Below are 10,332 nucleotides of genomic sequence, written 5' to 3' on the forward strand. Positions count from 1 at the left end.
GTAGTCCCAGATAGAGAAAAAAATACTAATGTGTGTCTGTCAAATGCAAGTAAAATGCTTGCCGGGGAGTGAAGTAATTTGTAGGGTCAGAAACCCCTTGCTAGAGGGAAGATGAAATTTAGAAAAGTCTTGCTGAATTTCTCAGGGCACTATTTTATTATTGTTATTATTATTATTTGTCATTTTCTCTGCATTTACATGTTTCTGAGGGCTCCTAGGACAAAATAACTTTTCTAAATCTCTAGTCTTTTGTACTAAAAAGTCTTTCAGACAGAAGCTGTGCTGTATTTTCTCACTCCAGGTGGAAAGGATGCAGACACCAGGGTAAAAATTTATATTTTCTATTTCCTTGGATGTTTTCCTTCCGGGGCTGGCTTTTAAGCATTGCATTAACGAAGCCCACTCCCAGGCAGAATTGCCTCACCAGCCTCATTTGTGTGCTGCAAGATAAGGGAACGAATTTGGCTGGTTGTCAGTTAATTAACGCACCGCTGATGAATTCGTGCCACTGGCAGCAGGGTGTTGGCGCTCTCCTGGGCACCTGCTGTCAACAGGAGGTGGAGGACAGAGAGTTTCTGTAACATCCGTGCTGTGGAGCAAGCAGCCTCTGGGGTCCCTCCAAACCTGCCAAGGGCAAGCACTGTTGCTGTTCCCAGATACCACTTGGCAATGGCTATTTCTAAAAGAAAAAGAAAAAGAAAAAGAAAAAGAAAAAGAAAAAGAAAAAGAAAAAGAAAAAGAAAAAGAAAAAGAAAAAGAAAAAGAAAAAGAAAAAGAAAAAGAAAAAGAAAAAGAAAAAGAAAAGAAAAAAAAAGAAAAAAAAAAGGAAAAAGAAAGAAGAAGAGGAAAAGGAAAAGGAAAAGCAAAAGGAAAAGGAAAAGGAAAAGGAAAAGGAAATCCCAGAGCGTGATGTCTCCACCCAGGACAGGACAGCCTGCGTACCAGACACCAGAGCTGTAATTATTTAGGTTGAACACTTTCAAGAAAATAGCATTCTAATATTCTTCCCCCCCCCTCCCTTTTTTTTTTTTTCTGTGAACAGATGACCAAAAAATCCATCAAGTGGAATTTGGAGTGCTCCCTTTCCTCCTTCCCCAGCTGCCACAGGGGGGTTGAAGATTTCAGATGGGGAAATAAATGAATGGATTTCTCCAGACCTCACTCCTTGTGCAATCCTTTCACTCTTCTGGGGTACCGAAATGAGCTCAGCCCAAGGGTCAGGGTGGGTTTCATTGAAAATAGGCAGCATCTCCCAGGGCTTGGCAGTACGAGCCCATTGGCAGTGGGAGACACAGGACCTCACTGTGAGCAGATGTGGTTTTGGGGAAATCTCTTTCTGGCTGCGTGTTTTGGGGACGGAAAATCTTTTGTTTTGTCCTTGCTGAGCAGGAGGTAGATCTGCTTGCAGATGAGCAAAGAGAAAACACATGGAAGAGCAAGGAAATGTGAGCATGTCCAGAGGTTAATCTGAGCTCAGGTATGAAAGTAGCAATAAACTTGGTTTTTAGAAAACAAACATTAATTCATGAAATACACTCAAAGAGCATATTTTTGTACTGTTCTTTCTCCTTTACTTCTACCCAAGAGAGAAAGAATCAGAAGAAATATATACATGTAAGAATCCTGAGTTATTTGGGACTTCCATAGCAGTCCTACTCTTCCCAACAGGTGCTTGCACCAGCCCAAGAAGGTGTTTACTACGAAAGGAGTGAAACAAATTCTTTAGCAAAGAGTTTGGTGCCCTGCAAAGCAGAGCATAACGCTGTGCCTCAGAGATTGGCCTCAGAGACCTCAGAAAAGGCACTGAAATACAAGCTCCTAGCTGAAATGTTTGGATTTCCCCACAGCTGTGGTGTTGGACATCCAGGAAAGCATCAGGCAAATCAGACTTGTGCAATGGGGAATGCTGCCTGGGAAGCAGCGACCAAAAAGGATTTGGGGTTGATCCTTTAAGTCCCAACGCCCGATGTGATGTCCTGACCAAGAGATCTGGCAGGGCTTTGTACCAGGTGGGGCAGCTCAGACAGCAAGGTGGGATCAGGCTGGCAACCTAGGTCTGCTTGCTCATCTTCATTTCAAGAAGTGCAGGACTGGAAAGGGAGTTTCCAGATATATTGCTCTTTTTATTTATTTATTATTTATCTATTTTATAAAAAGCTCCTTCTCTTGATTTGCAGGCCAGGGACCACTGCCAAACTCAGAGGCTTGGCTCTGCTGGGCACCAGCAGCTGGGACCAGAGGCAGGCAGTGGGTTAGGGCAGGAGAGGGGGCTCAAGGGTCCTTCTGAATTGGGCACAGGTGTAACCCTGAAAATGAAGGGAATTCTCCTCTGGTGCAGGTCTTAATGGCAACCTCCAGCAACAGAGCCTGGTGCTTCATGCAAGTCCAAGCAAGATCTTCCAGGCATGTTGTCTTAGCCACTTCCCAAGCTGAGTGACATCTCTATGCATTAGCAATTCTCAGTTAATTTCTCCTCCATTAATTTGTCCAGCTTCCCTGTGAGCCTACACCAACTCTCAGCACCTGTGTGACCCTGTGGCAAGGAGATAAATGGCTCAGATGTGAAGAGCCATCTCTACGTGATCCCCCAAGGTCAGCCTTCTCTGCACCTTCCCCAAGCATCCCAAGAGCTTCCTGGCAATGCTGTGGCTGTTTCAAGCCAGGTTTGTGTCTGCAATAGAGCTGGCAATGCAGGCAGAAAGCATCTCCAACACAAAAGTGGCCAGGGGTACACAGGTAAGAGCTGGGGTTATGGTGGCTGTGGGGTTGTATAGATCCCCAGCATCCCTTCTGCAGCCCCTGTTCATCTCCCAGCACACACGGCTGGCTGGCACCCAGCCTTTTTGGCTTGCTCAGCACCCTCTCTGCGGGGCTGTCCTCCTTCCTCAGCCTCCCAGAGGCAGGCTCAGCTGGAGCAGATTCACCATGCAGAGCATTATTGAGCCCAACAGTCGTGTTAGCTTTATCTGGAGTTACAAATTCCAAGAAAAAGCAGGGCCTATGGTTTCAGCGTTGGTGCAACATTAGTGCTGTGTTGCTAAACAGGAATTTAGCGGAGCCACAAGAAGGCTGAGAGAACAAAAACCCCGGGATTTCAGCAAGGGGTAAGTGTCTTGCTCTTGTGGGAAACAAGTGGCTTTGCTCTCTAATTTGTTTCACCCCCTAAGCTAGGTGAAAGAGTGCATTACATCATGCAAGGCGGGGAATATTTCTGCAGGTCTCCTTCCACTCAGAAGATAATCCTCAGCCCTGTCTGGTCTGTTGTTTACTTTTAATCTCTCTTTAATAGAAGCTCTTCTGTAAAGAATTAAAAGCTAATTTTTTGAAGAAGGGATATGTAAGTGAACCCACACAAACCTTGCCCACCCCATCTGGGGCTGCTCAGGGCTCTGGGATGAACTGCTGTGTCCCCTTCTGTACTGAATTGCTCTATTAGCAATTTGCTCTTTGCTTTTCTGTCTCCTAAATGCATCTGCAGCCCTCGCTTCCATGAGCTCTCTGCCAGGCTTGGAAATGCACCAGCTGTGATGAAGAACCCATGGAAGAGAGAGCAGGAGCTGGACAGGGGTTCCCAGCCTCAGTGTGGGACCGGGCACCAAGGATGAGCGATGAAATGAGGCAGGACTCTCAAGAAGACAGAGGTGAGGAGGTGGGAGGATGCTGTTACATTTGGGTAGGAAGATCTGGGGTTTGATGGAGGAGGAGAGGCCAAGAGAAGGGGGGCTGTCAGGGATCACAGCTAGTCAGCAACTCCCTTTAGCCCAGGGTCATCCATAGTTCCAGCTTGTGGGCTTGTTGTGGAGGCAAACATCTGAAATTGTGCAATCCCCTCCTGTGCTGCCACACGCGTGGACAGGCTGATGAGCCTTGGGGAGGCAATCTGTCCTGCACAGCCAAACACGAGAATAAATCGGGCTGCAGCGTATACCACGAGGCGCCTGGCCATGCTTGGAAAGAGATCTTCAAAAGCTGCCCGAACATGGTCCTGGGCTACCTGCTCTGCATGACCCTGCTTACGGAGGGGTCTTGGACAAGATGACCTTCAGAGGTCCCTTTGAGGCCAACCACAAGCATTCTGTGATTCTGTAAAACCTGGAAGGGGTCAGCCCCCACCGCTCCGAAGATGGGACAGCTCTTCCACTGACAGGATTTTGGTGCCTCCACTGGTTTAGTTTCAGTTTATATCTAATAAAACCTCTCACCAAGGTTTTAACTGCATCAGAGAAGCCAACCCCAGGCACCAGAGAGAGCTGAAGGGCAATTTCTGCCTGTGGCAAGGACGGAGGAGCAGCCTTTGCAAGAGGAGGATGCGCAAGAACCGAGCAATTTGGCCTCAATCTCTCCTCGGTTTGCATTATTGGGGTATCGATAGCAAGGCTAATAGCCCCACGGTTCCGGATTCGATGTGCAAGACTGTTTATAGTGTCTGCTGAGAGGCGGTTACTTTTACTCTCGTTGGCAAATCATTGTTTACGTCTCGTGTTTCGAAATGCAGCTGGGTTCCAGCCTTTCCTCACCAACTGGCGGAGCCGAGTGAATCCATGCCCATGTGCTGCTCTTTAGCAACACAAACAGCACAGCCAGATTCCACTTAGCGGGCTTTGCTAACCCTCCAAACACGCAAGGCTTGGCCACGAGCACGCCAGCTTGTTCCCGACGGCTCCTCAAGCCCAGAGCACAGCCACAGGAGTTAAGAGTGGTTGAGTGCTCATGAAGTATCCCAAAATAAGAACGGGCTTGATTCTTGCATCGAAGTTGGGGTGTAATTTATCTTCCTGGCACCATCAACTTCCCTTCCACTTGTGATTCTGAAGGCATCTGTTGACTCTTGCGAAGTGTGCTTCATTCTGGCCTTCTCTCCACCTTTTCTGGGTCTATCAGCAATACCAGGTTGCTTTCGTCCAACACGAAGACCGGTATGTTGCAAAAAAAGACCTTGAGAACACAAATGGGAGATCAAGTTATGAAGATGGAGATGAAAGGCTATAGCCCTCAGAAGATCTACACAGATAATTGTGGTCAGCTCGGAGGGATCACGTTCATCCATTTTGAGCTGCACTAAATCAGAGAATCACCACAGAATCGGAGATTATCCCAATCTGGAAGGAACCCACAAGGATCATAGATTCCAACTCCTGACTCCACGTGGGACCACCCAAAAATCAAACCATAAGTACAAGAGCACCGTCCAAACACTCTTTGAACTCCAGCTGGCTTGGTGTTGAGACCACTTCCCTGGGGAGCCTAAAAAGCTTGAGTGGTGCACCACAGCTTGAGTGGTGCCCTAAAGCCACCCTTACTTGTTCCAGCTTGTGTGCATTCTCATTCCCCTTGAAGTTCAGTCCACAGTGATGGGAAGAAGGGACAAAATACATCATCCAGAGCTTTGGGAAGAAGGGACAAAGTACCAGTAGCTCTTATTGCTGGACTTCACGCACTCAAGTCCTGCGCTGCCTAGATAAGCCCTAGGTGCTTTTTTAGGTTGGGAGATCTTCCTTGCAGAACTCCAACAATGACATCTCCATATGTGCATTGGGACTTATGGTCCAACCAATGCTGAAGACATTATCTTTAAGGTCTTTTATTCAGTTAAACTCCAAGGCTTAGACACGTTGGCAGTGAAGACCAAGCTGAGAGCAATGCCCTGTTTATTGGTGTGAACAGCAAATGGGGTGGGGGTGTGTAGGAACAAGAGGAGTTGTAGTAGAGGTCTTACAATGATAAGAAAATCATTAATCAATGATAAGTAAATCATTTTAGCCAAATAGGCAAAGAGAGATCTGACAAACACGGGGCATTGTTTGAATTTAAACAGAGAGAAATAAAGGTAAAAGAAGAAATTTAGAAGAAGCAAGGGCAGAGCACTAAGCCAGCCCAAATCTTCTTGATTTATCTTATACAGGTGGGAAACTTGAGATCTGGTGGCAATGCTTAGATCCAACTCCAAAGAAACTGCATTTTAAGGACTGGAGCTGCCTAGGGAAGAGTTTCTCTCTGCGGGGAGGCGAGAGGGCTCAGAGGAGAGGGAAGGGCCTGGGAGAAGCCTCTTCTTGTTTTGCAGTCTGGTCCCAGGTTCGGGCTGCTGATGGAGTGGCAAGGGGTGGCTGACTCATCAGGCTTTGTGCTGTTTCGCAGAAGCCGTGCAAAGCTCCTGACACCCTCTGATTTTGTGTTACATAAAGTAGATACACCCTAGTGCCAGATGTGCTATATCACATTCCTCTTTAACAGAATCCTTCGGCTCTCCAAACCATGTCATGTTTATGTAGACTCCCAAGCACCAATTATGCAATCTTTTCCCATTCTCTCTCGCCAACAAACATCCAATTAAAATGAGCAGTTGCCATGGTTTCCTCCTCACCAACCTAGGTAGTGATGAGATGAGAAGTTTGGATTTGTGAAAAAAAAAAAAAAAAGTATTTTCTGGTTAGGAAATGTACTCATTAGGCTGATGGTCTTAAAATGTTCTGTTCAGCCCACTTGGTGTTTGGGTGTTTTAATGGCATTCATTTGTTGTTTTTTTGTTTGTTTGTTTGAGTGCTCAAATCCATGGAAAGGGAAGAGCTTGGGAATGGTTTACTATGACAAATACATTGTTTTCAGAGTAAATTTAAGCAGCCAGAGACGAGGACTGGAGCTGGGGAATGTTTGCTGGAGTATAAGAACGTGCTGTTGGAAATAGCTCGTTGTTAGTAAAAGCTGGGTTTAATTGTAGTCTCTTAAAATCCCCAAATGTCATATAAAGAAAAGAGTTTTACAACAAAACATGTCTTTCAGAATGGAGCTGAAAATGAATGTGGAGCTTAGAAACAAATGGGAGTTGCCTGAACTGGGTAACAAACCCATCCTCCAGCGCATGCCTTTTGTCATGTCCCACCATCCTGCCTCTCAGGATCCCTTCACCATGGCAGGAAATTGGACTCAAAACCCTGGCTCCATGCAATACCGTAGGGATCAGGCAACATAGCAAAACTAATTTCTCCCATTTTCCCCACAGGGAGAGCAAGAGGACACTGCAAGCAGGTCACAGCAGCTGCGGGGATGGGAAGAAGAACGTGTCAGTGATTTGGTGAAGTGGAGCTTGGCTGTGGCTGTTGAGCCAGTGCAAAATTTCCCGAGCTGTGATGGAGACCAACAGCATGGTTCACAGCTCTCCAAGCCTTAGACCTTCCCTTTAAACAGAAGGGAAGGTACAGGGGTGAAAGGACTCATGGAAACATTAGTAAGTCTGCAGAGAGTAGCAATTGACCATAAATAATTGCCAGCAAATACATGATAATGATGGCTGACCATGCCAAGGAGAGAAGTTGGCTAGGCCCTGGAGATTTCATCTAGATAGATTAATCAAATTTGGCTTCCTCTTTTTGCTTTCCCCCTCTGTGTTTATGGAAGATGAACCAAAATGATTAGAGACACAGAAAGGAAGTAATACGATAACATTAAATGGAGACCATTCTTAAGAAATAGAAGAAAGAAAAAAATAATAATAAAAAATAAAGACAAGAGTATGTCCTGGTCAGCATAAATCCATGAGCATCTCCTGGAGAAGCTGGCTCTTCTACAAGGTGTGCTGCGCCATTAAATAGAGGTAATGGTTACTTCTATTGTAGTAAATAAAATAGGATGAAGAATGGGTTCAAAAACTGCCAAATGGCCATCAGAATGGTTTCATCTCCTCATGAGGTTTTGGTCTGGTTTGTGTCAATGAATGATCCCTAACAAAGACTGGGAATGCTGCAAGTGTGCATGCCAGGTTTTCCCCAGTTTTCTAAACTACTGCCTGGGTTTCCCTTTCTCCTTCCAAAGGGAAAAGCTTTGCAGTGCCATTCCTTATCTGACACTTGTCATCAGGGTTTGACTTTGAGCAGTGAGTCTTTGGTTAACCTGCAAGACACAGAATGACTCCTGGTGCAATCAGCCTGTGGCTGCTTCCTGAGTGTATTTATTATATATTATTATTATTATTATTATTATTTATTCCCTTCTGTGCTGGATTTTGCAGAAGGGAAACCTGGGCATGGAAACCAGAAAGGAGCTATGCTGGGCTATCACAGGCGAGACCTCGGTGCCCAGCCCAACGTGGGCACGGACCTGATGCTTAATGGAGACTGTATGATGGGACATGGTGCTGTTATGTTCCAGGGGACCACTGCTTTGGGATCAAAACCTCACATTGCAATGATGCTGCCAGAACACTGCATTGATCCTCTGTTTTTATTTGGGTGCAGAGTGGAAAATGGCTTTCCTGATGTCCCAGGCTAGGGGAAAACCAAGAGCAACAGCTAGAAATCTGCACCCTAGCACATGAATCTGGGGCTGAGGAAGCTCCTCCAGAGGGCAAGGTATATCAGGGACTTCCAGGGGAAAGGGACTGGAGCTATCAGCAATCCCGTTTCGATAGGCTCTCTGGCGAGCTTGGCCCCTGCAGTTTCAGCTCATGAGATCATCCACTTCCCGAAGGTTAGGTTGGAACAACATTTCACCACTGATGGAAACCTCAAAGCAAAGCAAACCCACTGAAGCCATAATTATGTCTTTATTGTCCAGGGCCAAGCTGTGTGCGGCCTGGCAGCGTGCCTTTCATTCTGCAGAGACGATTACATTTATACTACATTACACATTGTGGGTTGGGGTTGGTAGTGCCGTTGTAATTCAGCGAGGGGCATCTCCATTCAGATCACTCGCTTGGCACTGCTCGCCACAGCGCTGTGAAGGCCATGTGTATGCAGATCCCATAAAGAAGGACTTTGTTGCCTTTCTCCCAAGCAAGTCCCTCCTGGCCACCACATGGGGTGATGTGAAAGGGCTTTGTGTTGCCTGTCAGCACCAACGCTCCAGCTGAGACTGAAAAGGGCATGGACGAGGTGGGTGCACACACAGAGATGAGGCAGCAGAGAGGGAGCGGTGCAGAGGTGGTTGATATTTAGGTGAGGAAGCGTGGGGCTGGGTCGTGTCTTGTGAAAAAGAAGTTTTGGAAATGGTAAGGTGTATAGAGGAAGGTGGAGGAGCTGGAGGATGGAAGATGGATTTCCTGAGGAGAAAGACAGCCTGGTGGAGAGATTAAGGCCACGTGGGTGGTATGATGGCAGCAGGAGTGGAGATGGATGTGGGGTGTGAGCCAAGGACAGATGAGTGATTGGGATTGAGGTGAAGGGTTTTTGGTACGCAGGCCCTCAGAAAAGAGGAGAGAGGCTGGATGAGAGATGCCTGTGGAGACTGCAGGGAAAGTGATGAGGAACAGGCAGAGCTGGGAGTTACAGGGGCTAAGATAACAGAGTGAGAAGAGAAGGGAGACAGGGAATCGTATGGTTTTGACATGGCCAGCGTGGGATGGGATACGGAGAGCAGATGTGTTGCTGCAGAAACCCCATGAACATGGTGCCTCTAGGCTCTCTCCCTCCTGCAGAACTGAGCAGAGTGGTCCTGCCCTTGTGGCATGGGGCTGTCCTTTCTGCTCCACTCTAGAGCAGTTCCTCTGGCATCTGACAGGGCTTCCTACTATTCCTACCCTACTTCCTTTCTCTCCTGAAGATTTCTCCAAAGCCAGGAGAATGCCAAGGGACTCAAGTTGTTTGGTACCTACCTGCCCAAACCTATCCCTCACCCACCCGCCAGAACAGTGTGTGTTTCAAAACTCCAGAACAAGTAAATCCTTGCCTTTATTTATTTATTTATTTATTTATTTATTTATTTTGGAAACCAGTTCAATAGCTCCTAGGACACTGATTTTTATGTTGACCAATGAGTGGTGATGGGTGTGACAAGGTACTGTAATTAGCCAAGGTTATTCATGACCACAAAGAACTCCATCAACTTTGTGGGGTGGCAAAGGACCACCTTTCAGCGAGGGATCTGTGGTTTGCCGTGGCTGGAGGGAAAGTCCAAGATTTGGTGAATTTGATAGGATTTGACAGTTCTTCTGTGTCTTGGTTCTGGTCAAGAGATTGGTGGCAGTGGGTGGATCGCACAACAGCAGATGTTGGGCTGCTCTAGCAAGAGAGGGCTGACAAATTGGAACAGGCTTTGTGAGGGGAATTCGCAAGGTTTGGTGCCATGAACTGCTGGGCTGTGGACACGTCTGCCTCTATGCATTGAATAAATACTGAAATTCCAAAGTAAATGTTGACCTAAGCTAAGAATAGCACGTCAGCCCAATCCTCAGACACCAATGGCGAAGGGAAGGAGAACACCACACAAACCACACCGAATATTTAGAGTGGACGAGACCTCTGCTAATAACCACATATTATCGTGCCATTTCTGCAAAATGTGCTTCTTTCCCACAGCACAGGCTGTGCCAACCTCCTGCCTCGGGAGGGATGAACAGAAGCT

At 46.8% G+C, this 10,332-nt stretch overlaps 1 long non-coding RNA gene across 3 annotated transcripts; it reads left to right on the plus strand.

Annotated features, from left to right (window-relative positions):
- The first annotated feature begins 2,580 nt into the window (after positions 1-2,580).
- On the plus strand, positions 2,581-8,771 carry LOC311436057. Of its 3 annotated transcripts, none has more exons than XR_014692580.1 (4): positions 2,581-2,736; positions 3,046-3,104; positions 3,479-3,641; positions 6,998-8,771. It is a non-coding gene; the product is annotated as an uncharacterized lncRNA (long non-coding RNA). The 3 variants fall into 3 exon arrangements; XR_014692582.1 differs by lacking the exon at positions 3,046-3,104 and having other exon boundaries at positions 6,998-7,588; positions 8,003-8,771; XR_014692581.1 differs by lacking the exon at positions 3,046-3,104.
- Positions 8,772-10,332: the final 1,561 nt, after the last annotated feature.

This window comes from Aythya ferina, assembly GCF_964211825.1.
Source record: "Aythya ferina genome assembly, chromosome: 4".
Lineage (NCBI taxonomy): Eukaryota > Metazoa > Chordata > Aves > Anseriformes > Anatidae > Aythya > Aythya ferina.